Source organism: Calidris pugnax, unplaced genomic scaffold (assembly GCF_001431845.1).
Source record: "Calidris pugnax isolate Ruff unplaced genomic scaffold, ASM143184v1 scaffold44, whole genome shotgun sequence".
In the NCBI taxonomy this organism is placed as follows: domain Eukaryota; kingdom Metazoa; phylum Chordata; class Aves; order Charadriiformes; family Scolopacidae; genus Calidris; species Calidris pugnax.
Genome location: NW_015094506.1, coordinates 9,248,983 through 9,262,742, shown reverse-complemented (window position 1 = coordinate 9,262,742; position 13,760 = coordinate 9,248,983). Strand labels below are relative to the sequence as shown.

General features: G+C 36.8%; 1 long non-coding RNA gene across 2 annotated transcripts in view; it reads left to right on the top strand.

Annotated features, from left to right (window-relative positions):
* LOC106901131 overlaps positions 1-11,684 on the top strand; it is an 81,180-nt gene extending 69,496 nt beyond the window's left edge. For both annotated transcript variants that reach the window (XR_001414250.1, XR_001414251.1), the window contains exons 5-6: positions 2,633-2,757; positions 10,143-11,684. This is a non-coding gene — a long non-coding RNA (uncharacterized LOC106901131). The remainder of the gene's footprint in view (positions 1-2,632; positions 2,758-10,142) is intronic.
* The last annotated feature ends 2,076 nt before the right edge of the window (positions 11,685-13,760 follow it).

Below are 13,760 nucleotides of genomic sequence, written 5' to 3'. Positions count from 1 at the left end.
ATAAGAAAATTATCAGTATGGAGCTGTGCCATCCTTATAGGGTTGTTAATAAGAAAATCAAAATCCTCTGGAGGTAGTTCTAGGGTTGGTGATATTTTTAAAGCTTAACATTTTGTCAGCTGTCAAGAACTATCTGATTGAAGAAATTGCTTTTGATAAAATTTAATGGCTTGGGAGTCACTTTAGTAGTAATTAATCCCTCTTGCTTAAGCATTTTCCTAAACGCTATAAATCCATTTGACTGCTTTAAGAACGGACACATTATCAGTTTATTGGGGAAGTTATGTCAAGTGTCTCTGTTTTGCATGTGTGCTTTGAAGAACTTATCTTTAGAGACATTATTTTTAAATGGGGGAAGAAAGTAGGATTTACTCGCCTGAAAATGGCTCTTTTCTATTGTTTCTTCTCTCTGCATAACATTTCCTTTTCAAAATGGCTGGAACAGTTTGAAGGGTAAATGCTGGGGGCAAGACTAGTTCACTTGCAGTTTATATAAGCAAAATGGTGCAAGTTGTTCTATAAAATAAATTGTAAAGTAATTTAATGGCAGTATTTATATAAATACAAAACATTATATGTTCAATAAAATTTTTAAGAGCTCCCTATGTAAGTCAACAGGAAAGCAATTTTCCTGCATTTCAGTTAATTTGTTTACAGAGAATGTGCCTTCTGAATAAACAAGCAAATCTTGTCACCTTGATTTAAAAAATAAATAATATATTTTTAATATGGAAGTGTGGAGAAATCTAGAGTTTTGAAATACACCATATATATAATCTAAAATCAGAGAAGAGTTTGAGAATCCATGTCACTAAGCATCGTGTCTCCTATCCAGGTTGAAATAGATGAGTTCGAATGCATAGAAGGTTTTCTAAATGTTCAGATGAACTGCTGGCAGTCTCTTAATTTCACAGAGCCTCTTGAAGAAGAGGAAATATTGGAATTCAGTCTGACACATATGAGTCTTTATTCTAAATGAGGTTGGTTGCACATTTTTTGACAAAATAGAGGAGCTTGCTCCAGAACAAAATCTGATATATTCTTCTATTTTGGATGTTGCATATGACTAGAAACATGACCTGTTTACTGAGCGGTTGTATTAATTCTTCTTCCACAATTTATTGGACTTTGTGTCAGCTTTCATGCACTAGTTTTTTCTTCACTTTTTGTTTGATATCAACAAAACATTGCATTGGGAAAACTTGGTTGGTTTGTGGATACATACAAGCTTATGGATGCATCTGTATGCGTGATTCACAGCATGATTACAAATAATATCTATACTACCTATAAAATACCTACTAAATTTGTGACCAAAATCTTTCCTGTCATCAGTTCACTTGTCCTTTTGCTCCCTTTCTTCAACATACTAAACTGGCCATGTTGCCATTGTAAGATGATGTATGTGATTAGAGTATTTAATACATTACCTAGTATTACTCTAGGAAGGACAACATTTTTTTCAAATTATAAAATTGTTTTCTATTTCAAGAGAAAACTATTTTCTTTGTGTTTTTCTATATTGCATTGTCTTTGGGTTCTTTTATTACTATAATATAACACTAAGTATGCCAACTTTTAGACTAAGATTCTATTTGGGTAGTCTCTTACAATGTCAGAAGAAAAAGAAGGACCTTCTGCTTAAAGGGTTAAAAGACAGGAGGCAGCTGTATCATACAATAGAAGAAAGTAATAGGTGAGACCCACTGAGGGTCATTGGCAGTGATGATGAAATCATTTGTTTTAAATATGGTTTTAAAAAAGCTTCCATAGGTTAGCTTTACATTGTCAAGTCTTGTACCGGATCAGGTTTCATCTTTCCTACTAGGGCTAATATAAAGCCAGCAGAAACTTGATAATGTGTGATCGTGCTAATGTAAGAAAAGGGAGATCGTGTGCTGATATTTAATCTGGATAAAGTGTGATTGTTGAGTGATCCTGTAGCATGAGCATTTGTGGTGTTTGTACACAGGTATAGTTGTCTTGGGTTCTTTCATTGGGCTGCAAGGTTCTACCATGCAGGGCCAGGCATGGGGAAGTTTTTAGAGAGAAAGTAGAACAGGGCAGTTTCCCCCTGGGAAGTCCTTGCACCTAGGAGGGCATCACAAGATAGAGCACGAAGGTATCTGCTTGAAAATTTTACAAATGGCTTGTACAAATGGTGTCCTGAGCTGACCAGACATGGAAAGCTGCCATTTTGCAGTCAATGGCTTTGACAGTTAGGAACATGTAATTTTTTTTTTGGTGTGATGTTACTATTTATAATATATGCTTGTTATGTCTGCTTTCTGATAATCATAGCTTATTGAAGGCAAAAGTCTTTTCTTTTCATGACTAAAATGTTTTTCTCAGTTTTTAATATCAAAGTGTCTTGAAGTCTTTATTTCTGTAAAGCTGTTTAAGGAAAATGCTTTACAGCAATTTTCATGCATGTGTCACTGTCAGTATTTTTGTTTTGTAAGTTTTATTTCAGGTGGTAAATTTAGATGATATTTTAAAACAATGGAAAAGGGAATGAAAAAGAAAATTAACAGCTTATGGGTTTCAATTCCTTGGCTATTTTCTGTTTAATGATGGCATGTGATTTTATTTTACAGATAGTGATGATTTAGTTTCTTTAACTCTTTTACAGGCAACTTTGTCTAAGGCTGTTTGGAAATGGAAATTAATATCAATACATTCTCCTTTCACTGGTGTTTTGGTGCACTTTTCAGGAAGCATGAAGTAAAGGAATGACAGGATTTTTCTTTACAAAAGGTATTTTGCTTTGTTTCCAATAGGTATATAACATAACTTGAAGATTTCCTAATACTTTGTTGTTGCTTACCGTTATCTGATGATGCAGTCCTGAGTAATGTGCTCTAGGAAATCCTGCTTTAGCAGGGGAGTTCGTCTAGATGATCTCTAGAGGTCCCTTCCAACTCTGACCATTCTGTGATACTCAGCTTATTTGCTGTCCTTCAATCCCCTGTAACTTGCATTTTTACCTCAAATGCTCTTTTGTTATTAGAGGGCAGCCGGCAGGGCAGAGGGGGAAAGGAGGGGAAGGGAAGAAACTCTGTTATGTATAACTCATTTCATGTTTGAGTTTTGTTTGAATACTTTTATGTCAGAATATAGAAAGAAGATTATTTTTTTCACTACTCTTCGATGATCAATTGAGTACAAAAACTCATCATTTGAGAATGACCTACAAAGAAACATCCCCAAGATGTTTTCTGCTGTTCTACATTCTATACAGAAAAGCCAAGCATGATTGGATAGGGAAGGCACTCTTTGCCCAAGGTAGGTGGTGGATCTTGTTCTAGGCCTTTTGTGATGGAGCACAGGATCCTGTATGTAGCACAGATCCTAAATGGGTAGTAGTTACATGATAAACATTTCATTTAGGATGAAGGAGATCTAATTTGGCTGTCCTGAAGAATCTTCGTTAATACTTTGGAAAAAGTATCAAAATTGAGATATAAGTCAGTGTCCCATTGCCTATATTACACCTTGATTATTGGCATTTTGACAGGATGCGTGTTCTATAATGTGTATATTTTCCTAGTGAGTAATACTGAGTTGAACTGATGAAATAGAAACATTACTACTACTTCATCAAATGGCCACCTACTGTTCTACCTTGGTTTTATAACTGACCTTGTGTCAGAACTTCATGTGCCATTAATAACTAGTTGCACGTCATTTCAACCCTCTCTCTCTGAGGCAAAAGTTAGTTTTCTTTTTTTTTCATTCTGACATAGTAACAGTAGTTAGTTAGCAAAACCGTATTAAAGAAAAAGCAACATTTTGCAAATATGAACAAACAATATAGTTTGGGTAGGATATTAGATACTTGGAGTGCCTTTTTTAGATGAGGGTACAGTTTACTAGCTAGTTGAAATAAAGGTATGCATTAGTATAGTTTTAAGTGCTATTTCTTTATGCTGGCTTTCAAAGGAGAACTGAACATGGGTTTTTTTAAGCTTTTGAAATATACAGAAAGAAATAAAAAATAAACTGTGAAGTAGTGTTTTTCCGACCTCTCAAAGTTTGGGGAATTTAAAGTTCTTCCTAAAAGGTTACAGGAATGCTGTTACAATACAGTGCAATTGCAATTTCAAAAATACCAAGATCTGGCTAGTCCATGAATTATTGCGTTCTGAGTGTGCCTTCACTGCCAAGGTGGAGAAACACTAAATTCCCCAAAGATTTTCTTGGTGGGAGTTGCGGAAGAGGGAACTTGGAAGTCCTAAGTCTCTCAAAGCCTGAAGCTTGTGTAGGCCTTTCAGCTTTGCATGTCTCTGTGTTTGCTTCTGATGGTCAGGGAGCATGGCACCTCTAATTTTAGCAGTGTGGGAATCTGGATTCAGAGTATGTTATGTAAACCCATATAAGTAGAAAACTTCTGATTGTATTTGTCTTTCTCTTGTATTTTGCCTTCTGTCTTGCTAAGTTCTAAGGTCACTTGAGCTGATTCGATAGAGGTTGAAATATGTGATGAATTTCCAGGGAGTTAGTTTTAGCCAGAGAGTCATTTTTCTGACTACACAAAAGTCTTCAATGACTCTAAAGAAGTTGTGCTGTTTGCAAGTATTAATTACTTATCTAGAAGCCATATCTCATTTCATAAGGAGTTTTTCTGTAGATAGTCCAGACCCCTATACTTAGTTTCAGAGGCAGAAAAAATATGTATAATAAATATGCCAAATATTGGCATATGGTCTTGGCCCTTATCAGCTGAGGTGCTGTGGCTGTCATGCCACGGTGAAACTAATGGCTTAAATCTGATTTTAAAGATACTCTTACATAGTATTTGCTTTGTAATTTTGCTAGAGCAACTCTTACCTCTTCAGTGCTTGTAGCAAGTGCAAGCTGCTGCAAAATTATTTTGCTGTTTATAGTTTCCTTAAGAAACAAACGGCATTATGAAGAGTGGTCTTTGAGGTATTTAAATGTTTAAGATCTGGTGCGTGTGAGGGTTTTAATAGTAAGTGAATCTGCTATGGTCGACAGAGGAGGGGAGAAAGGCAATAATTAGTTACCAGGATAAGGCATTTGATGTAACACTGTAAGTAACCTATGTCTGACAGATGTGATGCTTTGGAAGAGTGTGCCAGGTACAAAGTCTGTCTTTTGTAAAAATTTTACTTTTTCTACTTTCTGATAAACATATTCATCAGAGGAAACAGAAATTCAGAGTTAATGTGAGGAGAAATGTGAAGCGTAATGAGACTTTAACATGAAATTTTCCACTTGCAATATTCAGTTTAGAAATGGCCTTCACCAACTAGCTCTGAAGCAAGTGTGACGGGAGTTTTTCTATTATTTTTCTTCAATATAAAATGTATGTAACAACTTTTAAAATTTTTTTTAGCCAATATAAAAAGAGGATCATACCTATGTTGCAGCAAACAAGCTAAAAAACCCCAGCTACCAAACCTCTCAAAATTATTTCTCTTTCCATCTCCTTTATGCTGTTTAGATTAAGTGATTAGATGTCAAGTTTTGATTTCAGATTAACCTACTGGCAACTATACTAAACTATAATTTATTTTTGATTTTTTGTTTATCGTTGGCTAACTGACATCCCCATCAGTCAGTCTGATCTATGCAAGCACATCTTTCCATGTACACAGAACTTTAAATGTCCAAAATGGTGGAAGCTCCTCCGGTGTAGAGAACATGACAGAATCAAGAGGCATCTTAATAACGTAAAATCACTTGCAGTAAATCCTACAGTTAACAGTGTAAGTCTGTGTGAGGCATTTTGTAAATCTAGTGGTTGATTTAAACATCATATCTGGCACTATTTTTTTATTTTCTTCATGAGTTGGAAGAAGCTCAGTTTTTTCTGAGTATAAAATATGCATATGGATTTTTTAGAGAGCATTTGTTTGATAACTTACTGTCATTGACAGTAATACAATGATTGCTCTCTACAGGATTCTAAGAGCAGGAAAATAATTGTTAGAGGCTGAGTGTTTTTTAAGGTACTTCAGATGGAGTTTTATTGCAGGTGGTAGATAGGGAGAACCCCATCTTTGGCATTGCAAAAGTAGGGAAATTTTTTTCTTGGCTTGCAATGGAATTTGATCTATTTGGTGTAAGCCATGACCATTCAGGTGAAAACCTGTTCCCTCCCTGAAACTGCCTTTATAGATGTCACTTTAAGAATCTCCAGATTGCATTGGAAGTTCAGGAACTTGTTTATGCAATTAACCATATTAGAGGCTACAAGCACACTGTTTGTTATGACAAATTATGACAGAATTACCCCCTTATGTATCCTTATTTAATCTTTTTTTCTGGTTGCAAAAGCAGTTCCCTGAAACTTCTGTCTTAACACTTTTCCATATCTCTTACAAGATTTAACAGTAACTTGTATCTTGAACCCACGTTTTTAGGCATGTAGAAATACTACTCTATCGTATCAAGTATGTGATTAAATTACAGTTGCTTAAAATCACTGCAATGAATGGTCTATGCATGCTCTGTTGGCACTCAGCAGATCGTAATTCGTCCAATCCCATTGCCTTTGCACTAGAAACTCAGCAAAGTGCATGTAGAATCATACAATGCTTAGAGTTGGAAGGGACCTTAAAGATAATTTATTTCCAACCCTCCTGCCATGGGCAGGGACACCTCCCTCTAGAGCAGGTTGCTCAAAGCCCCATCCAGCCTGGCCTTGAACACTTCCAGAGATGGGGCAGCCACAGCTTCTCTGGGCAACCTGTTCCAGTGTCTCACCACCCTCACAGTAAAGATTCTCTTTCAAATATCTAATCTAAACTTCCCCTCTTTCAGTTTAAAACCGTTACCCCTCGTCCTATCACTACAGAGGCTTGTAGTGGCTCAGCTGGCTGCTGATAACCCATTTGGATGTTCTATTTGGCAGTGTTTCTTAATTCTATCCTACCAGATTTCAATTAGAGTTGAGAACCTATGCATCCAGATAATTCTTATAAAAATAGAAGTTTGGCCTTTAAATCACTGAAGCTTTGTAATATTTATTAAAGGAATGTGAACTATCCTTTATTCTGTGGCTCAGTGAACATACATGCTGGGGAACCCAGAACAGGGATCCTAATACCAGTATGTCCCAAATAGCAAGTTGGGTTGCGCCAGGTAGCACTTGCTTAGTCCATCGTTCCTCTTGGCAAAAGTCGTTTTCAGATATGAATATTCTGTGCCTTTTTTGTCATGAGCTTCTGCTTGTACAGTGAAACTTAGGTTTCTGCTAGCTTTGATTTGACTTGGGATCTTTGAGGCCTTTAGTGTCAATACTGAACAAGAAAAATTGTTCTAAATTTGAAAGGCCTGAGGAACTGCAGCACCCAGAGCATTGTTATTTGAGGGAAAATTGCTAGGAACAGTTCTTATACGCAAATGGATAATTGGCTCCAGTACTAATGATCTATCAGTATCTGTGGAAATTTTCAACGTACTTAGTCATTACGGCATGAGATACTGAGTCATAAGAACAATGATCTAGATTTAATGCCCTTAACATTGGTAGAATATCCAAAAAGGCTTATTATGGGTTGTGTTAGGAAATAAAGCACTCTGAAGCCTCAGTCCCTTCTGTGACCCCTGTGGGGCTCCCAGAACATTCAGAAGCATCATTGAAATAAAGTTCAGGGGAAATCTGAATAAGATGATTTTTGCCTTTTGACAGACTACTCAAGCTACTGTGCAGATTTTGCTCTGCAAGAACTTACCATTAAAAATGCATTTAGTAGGCTGAGACATATGGAAGCTATAATACATCTGGTCCCTAAAGCCAAATTGTGTATGAAGCACTATTGGTCTTTTTTTTCATTCCTAAATGTTCTCTACTCGGATGGTAGATTAAATGGTTTGTAATGCTTCCCAATATGTTGACGTTCATGTAAATCAACACATAATCTATCAGCATTGTATCCTTTTGTCTAGTGATGTTTCTCACTATTGATTTTGTAGGATTGAATGCAGAATACTGGATAAGTGATTTCCTTAGTTACACCACTCTTGTTGTTTTAGAACATGAGATCATTTTGATGCATTTTGTTTCTAGTTTAAAAACTACATCCCCCAAAACAACAGCTGATAGACATATTAATGAAGACTTAAGACTGAGGATATGAGTACTTGCACAAGCTTAAAAGGTACTTGATGATGTATGATAACGTTCCCCAAGCAAAGCATTGCTAAGAAGTAAAAGGCAATCATAATGTAAAAGATAAACGTTAAAGACGTGAAAGAGAATCCACAGACTTGATATATGGATATACACTTCTCACCTGAGGCAATCTACCAACTCTAACACTGAGAAACTGTACTATTTCTGTTCTCAGAAAAGATTATATTAATAATTAGCTTAAATTTCAAAAACATATTTCCACCTCTTGGCTTACTGTAGAAAACAGATTTGGGGCTGTTTGGGACTGCAATGGCATATTCACTCTGCACGAGAAGAACACATACAGATCTCTTCTGAGCTCATAGTGGCCACTTAGCTCCAGACCTGAAAAGCAATGTAGCTACAGCAGGAGGATGCAGCATGTGAAATTTTTTTTCAGATCAGGCATCCTGAGGTCTTCTGATGCAGAGATGTAAAATGTTTCTAAGCCCTCATGACACTGACAGATTCTGATCTTGTTAAATATTTCCAGTGTTTGCCTACACTGTCTGCTCAAGAGCAGATGTAGCACATTAGGATCTGAGCTTGTCATGAGTCTGGGATCTTACTGACATTGTTGGTTTCCATCTCGTATAAAGAGGAGTTATTTAATCCACTTGTTAATTAAATCAAGGTTAATTAATTTAGTGAAAAGACTGTGGTTTGATGTTGTAAAATGTTCTGGCAGGATCAGATGGATGTTGCTGCTCCCTGATGCCCATTCCCACTTCCAACTATTCAGCTGTATTGGCAGAAGTGCTGGTGTGGTCACTGCAGTGACTGAATTAAGTGACTGATCCAGCTGAAAAACGGAGTAGAGAAATGAAACAAAGTGTTCCCCATCTTTTACATTTCTTACACCCGACACACCTCAGTCTTGTGTATCCTCATGGAAAATTAAGAAATCATGAGAGACTGGATGAAGCTGCAAGTGGAGATTTTAGAAGGTAGATTTTGTGATAACAGACCACAACTACAGATGGCAGGGACTGTAGCACTTTATTCTTAACTCTTCCATTGAATAGTTGAGTGACTTTGAATTTATCATTTTCCTGCTGCTAGTAATTCTTTTAAACTTCTACTGAAAGCTGAAGGAAATAATTTTACATTGGAAGATGCTAGCTCAGAGAAGTGCAAATGTTTCAATTTTAACAAACTTTTGCCAAAGCGCATGCTTTGCTGCAGGGTATGGTGGGCTACATGAGGACTATGGTCTTCCTTGACTTTGCTCAGTGCCTGAAAATCATCAGCACTTGGTCTTAATTACAGTCTTCTGAAGCTTTTGCATCTCCCTGTGATGCAGCAAGCAGCCTGAGAAGCCCGGGAATTCCAGTTTTACCAAGAGGCTTTCAGAAATTCTGTGCCATTTTCCTTTCCCATCGAGAAAATAAGTTATATTCATGTGAGTCAAGACAGTATGATTGTCTTGCCAGTCAGAGTAAATTTTTTCTTAAATCAGATTGTTTTAGTATTCACCTGATGAGATGAGATTTTTTTTCAAAGTATTTGACTTCTGGTAACAGAAACTCTATGTTTTGATCATCCTGTTTTATGCTTTTACTTGAGCCATCTATCTAGGTTAAGAATGCTTTTTGTTTGTTTATGTTCCTTCATTTGTTTGTTTTTAGCACTCTTTCCTGGAGAATGTCATATAAAGATCAGTTCCTAATCCACTTTCTTCAGCCTGTGAATTATACCCCTTTTGGGTCATCATTGGAGTCCTGCCTTTTCTTGAGCTGACACTAACATGCCTTAGTTTCAGTACAATATATATTCTTCATAAATTAAATATTTTTTTTTCCTCTTAGAAGATCATTTGTATGTTTCTGTGATATTTCTATAGATATGTTGTTTTATTGGGGGATTATTTCATATTGTAAATTAATAACTGAAACCACATTTGACAGACTGCAATTTGTCAGAGAAAAATCTTCTGTAAGCAGTATTAAAAAAAATAATAATTGTTCAACATAATATTTTTATCTTCTCTCTAATTTAGTGCATCTACACACTGATTTAGCAAACTGCATATGAAAGGAGGGATGTAAACAGACTTTGACTGTGCCTATATGGAGATCTTGGACCCTGTCATGCCTTGTATTGACCTGGAGGTCAACCAGAACATGCTTATTCTGGAGCAGAACAATAAAATGGAGATAACAGAACAGGAACCTGATCCCTTGGCTGAGTATAAACTGTGTGTCATGTAGCCATTATGTCCAGTGCTTGTTTCATAGCTATGGCATCCCATCTGAGATATAACATCTGATTGTGAAGTGTCTGATGTCTGTCTCAGGGCAAGGTGAAGCAAGCCTTAACTACAGTTGGCTGTTTAGGATACCTATCAAAGTTCTGAAACAGACTAAAAATGCCAGTCCATTTGTGCTGGAAGATGGTTCAAAAGGCTGCTCTTCATCATTTCTCAACTGTTCGTTGACCTTCCAGCTGAGATGAGAGGTGGTGCAGACCCATGGTACACAATAGCAGGTCAAGTGTAAACATAAGATTGATGCAATAGCAATTTGCCATGGAGAAGAGTGAGATAAAGTATGTATTCAGATAGTCCTAGAGAGAGTTTTTCATGTCACTTGGAGCTTGTTTAGTTTGTCTAGTAAAGAGATAATACTTATGCGGATTTTAGTGGTCTTTTATTTAAAAAGTCTTGCAGTAGGATTACTGCTTTTCTGTGCTTTGGAATGGTATTAATAACTCTCTGAATGCTGTGGGGATCCATGCTTAATTCATGTAACAGTTATCAGCTTAAACTTGAGGTTGATTTATTCCACTTGCAAGCTGTAGGGTATGGGAAGTTGCTTTCTGCACAGAATGGGTTATGTGTAGCTTATGGAAGGACAGAAATTCTTTGTGTAAAGTGTGAGGATAACTGCTCAGACTGTCTCGTCCAATGATTGAAGCAGTGGTAATTTATCACTTTGGAAGAAAAAAAAATAAATTGTGGATTTAAAAAAAAAAATTTTTATTCACATAAAACTCAGAATTGACTTCGTGTAAAAGTGTCAAACTTACTTTACAGTCTTACTTTCATCAATGTTACCTTGGCTGTCCTGTATTAGACTTTCCAATAATACATTCTATGTGAGCAGTTGAGCATGATTGATGGTGTGTGGATTTTTCAGCAGCAACTGGGACTAGTGGCTACATATAACTAGGCAAGAATTTGTTTAGTCATGGAAACAGTAAGAGGAGATGTATGCACAGTGTATATACACATTTTTCTGTGGACTACTGATGCTGAATTTATCACTCTTCCAGTTTATCACAGTTCCAGTTCAGTTTATGATATTGACATCCCAAATAATAATAAAATGGTAAATCAAATTTTTAAGGTATCTAAGTACACTCAGTTGTGTCTGGTTTTGTTGCTACTACTATAAATTTTGGTTTGAAGGGGAAAATTAAGTTACTAAATTTTCCTTTTCTCTCTGTCACCATCAGTTGTCTCCACCTTTTCTGCAGGACTGTTACCAGTATTCCCTTTATGCAATTTTTCCTGTTTTTAGGTCATTGTTATCTGGCATCATCAGAGCACAGCAAAGCAAGTTGCTTGACATTTGTATTGAGTAGAAGCATGGATTCCAGGCAGTCATATATATTTACAGAGAATGGTCATGGCATAACTTTGGTTTTGAAAAGCAATTGTACTCTGGTATGCAATCCCATAAAGTATTTTATTCCCCATTAAATGTTTTTATTTTGTGAAATCATGATTGTATCTGGATGCTTTAGTTTATTAAAAAAAAAAAAAGAAGGAAAAAAAAAAGTCCTGTCCAAAGCTAAAAAAATGAGGGGTAATTGAAAGCAAGTGAGCTGTTTTTGTTCATTTTTTGGTATATCCTTTATTGACATATACATAGCTGCAAGTTATCCCTGTGCAAAATCTTTGGAGGCTCATTGATTGTGCTCGTGAAACAGAGAATACAGTTTGAAGATGATGAAATTACTAGACAGCTGCACCAGAGTATCATCTTTGGAGATGTGCTTCCTTTTATTGCTAACGCTAATTAATGATGCAAGGAAGGAACTGCCATTCTGCATAAGAGCCTGAGATGAGTTGAAGGATCTGGTGCTTAATTTTAACAAATACTGTATTTTCATCTAGAAAGGATAGATTCTTAGGAGGCAATAAACACAGAATCCCACCCTTGCTGCCTTTTTTTTTTTTTTTAGAATTCATATGGGAAGTGCACTTCAAGACAGGGTATCACAAACAAAACTGCATATCCTGTAGAGATCTATAGCGTTGTAGATTCCCTGGACCGTGTTTAAGCCTCGAAAGCTGATCTTTGGCAGGATTCTTAACTCTGTGAGATCTTACATTCTGATTGTTCTTCTTGTTTTTAAAAGCTTATTTATTTATTTATTTCACTTGAAGCTCTGAGCTAGGTGGCCTGGTGATTTCTGTAAGCTGCATTGCTTATAATGTAAAGACCGTGTTATTTGTGAGGCCTGGAAAACACAGTTTATGGGTTTTGAAGCAAAGTCTACAGCCAGTTTGTTTAATCCTTTTGGGTTTAAAGCTGCTCTGTGGTTGGATCCCTGGTTTTCCTGACTCAGGGCTTCAAAACTTTTTGCTTTCTTCTGGGTGAACATGGTATCAGTGGATTGGGATAAAATTGTTCTTAGCTTTTTATACAACTAGAATGGACTTCCAAGTTTAGCTTAGATCAATTGCTTTTCTGGCATCTTGCAGACTGCTTTTGCTTTCAATTTTATTTATTTTTTTTTTTTTTAGCTTCCCAGCCAAGTTAGTAATATAGCCTCAAATCTTTCTCTGTGTCTGAACTCACTTGCTGCTCTAAAGTTGCCAAATTAGTGCTCTGTACTAAAGTGTCTCTGTAGTGCTTTTAAATTTAAGTGCTAGTCTGTAGCTATAAAAAAGCACTTCTGTGCCTGCCTATGCAAAAGATGGGCAGAATTAATATTACACTGATTGCTGTGAAAGGCTGCGTAAAAAGCTTCTATTAGTTGTCTTCCTTGCCCCTCTTCTCTGGCCACAGCTAACATCTTTAATCACTGATCCTTTCGACATAGGCTGAGATTACACAAAGTGACGTGAGTGAGCTCGTGGCTGAGAGTGGCTTTCTGCATCCTGGGTCTCTTAACAGGAATTGTGTCCTTGCTGGCACTGATGCTCATCTGATGCTTGATGAATCACTTTAGTTGACTGCACTATTAGAAAATTAACCTATGGAGAGAGGGGAAAAACCAAGAATTGCTTTCTCCTGTTCAACAGCCTGCACCAGCTTACTTGAGAGGTCTGGGCAAAGGAGAAATTCTGGGAGCTGAGGAGCACCAAGGAAGGACAGACCACCCCTGTCAGTGACTATGAGCTATTTGATGAGCATTAGTAAAGCCTTGCTCTTCCTCAGCAGATGCTTAATGTGGCAGATATGTCAAGATGGGCTAGGCAATGCTGACTATGATTATCAGGTACTTAGGTTTGGCACTGCACTTGCAGTAGCTTTGCTAACTGCCTGATTTTCTCTGATTGCAGATAACCAGACCTACAGCTGTGATTTGAGCACACAAAATCAGTATCTCCTAACACAGTGGGTTGGAGCCCAGAACTCTCTGCTATTCCTGTATGTTGAGAATA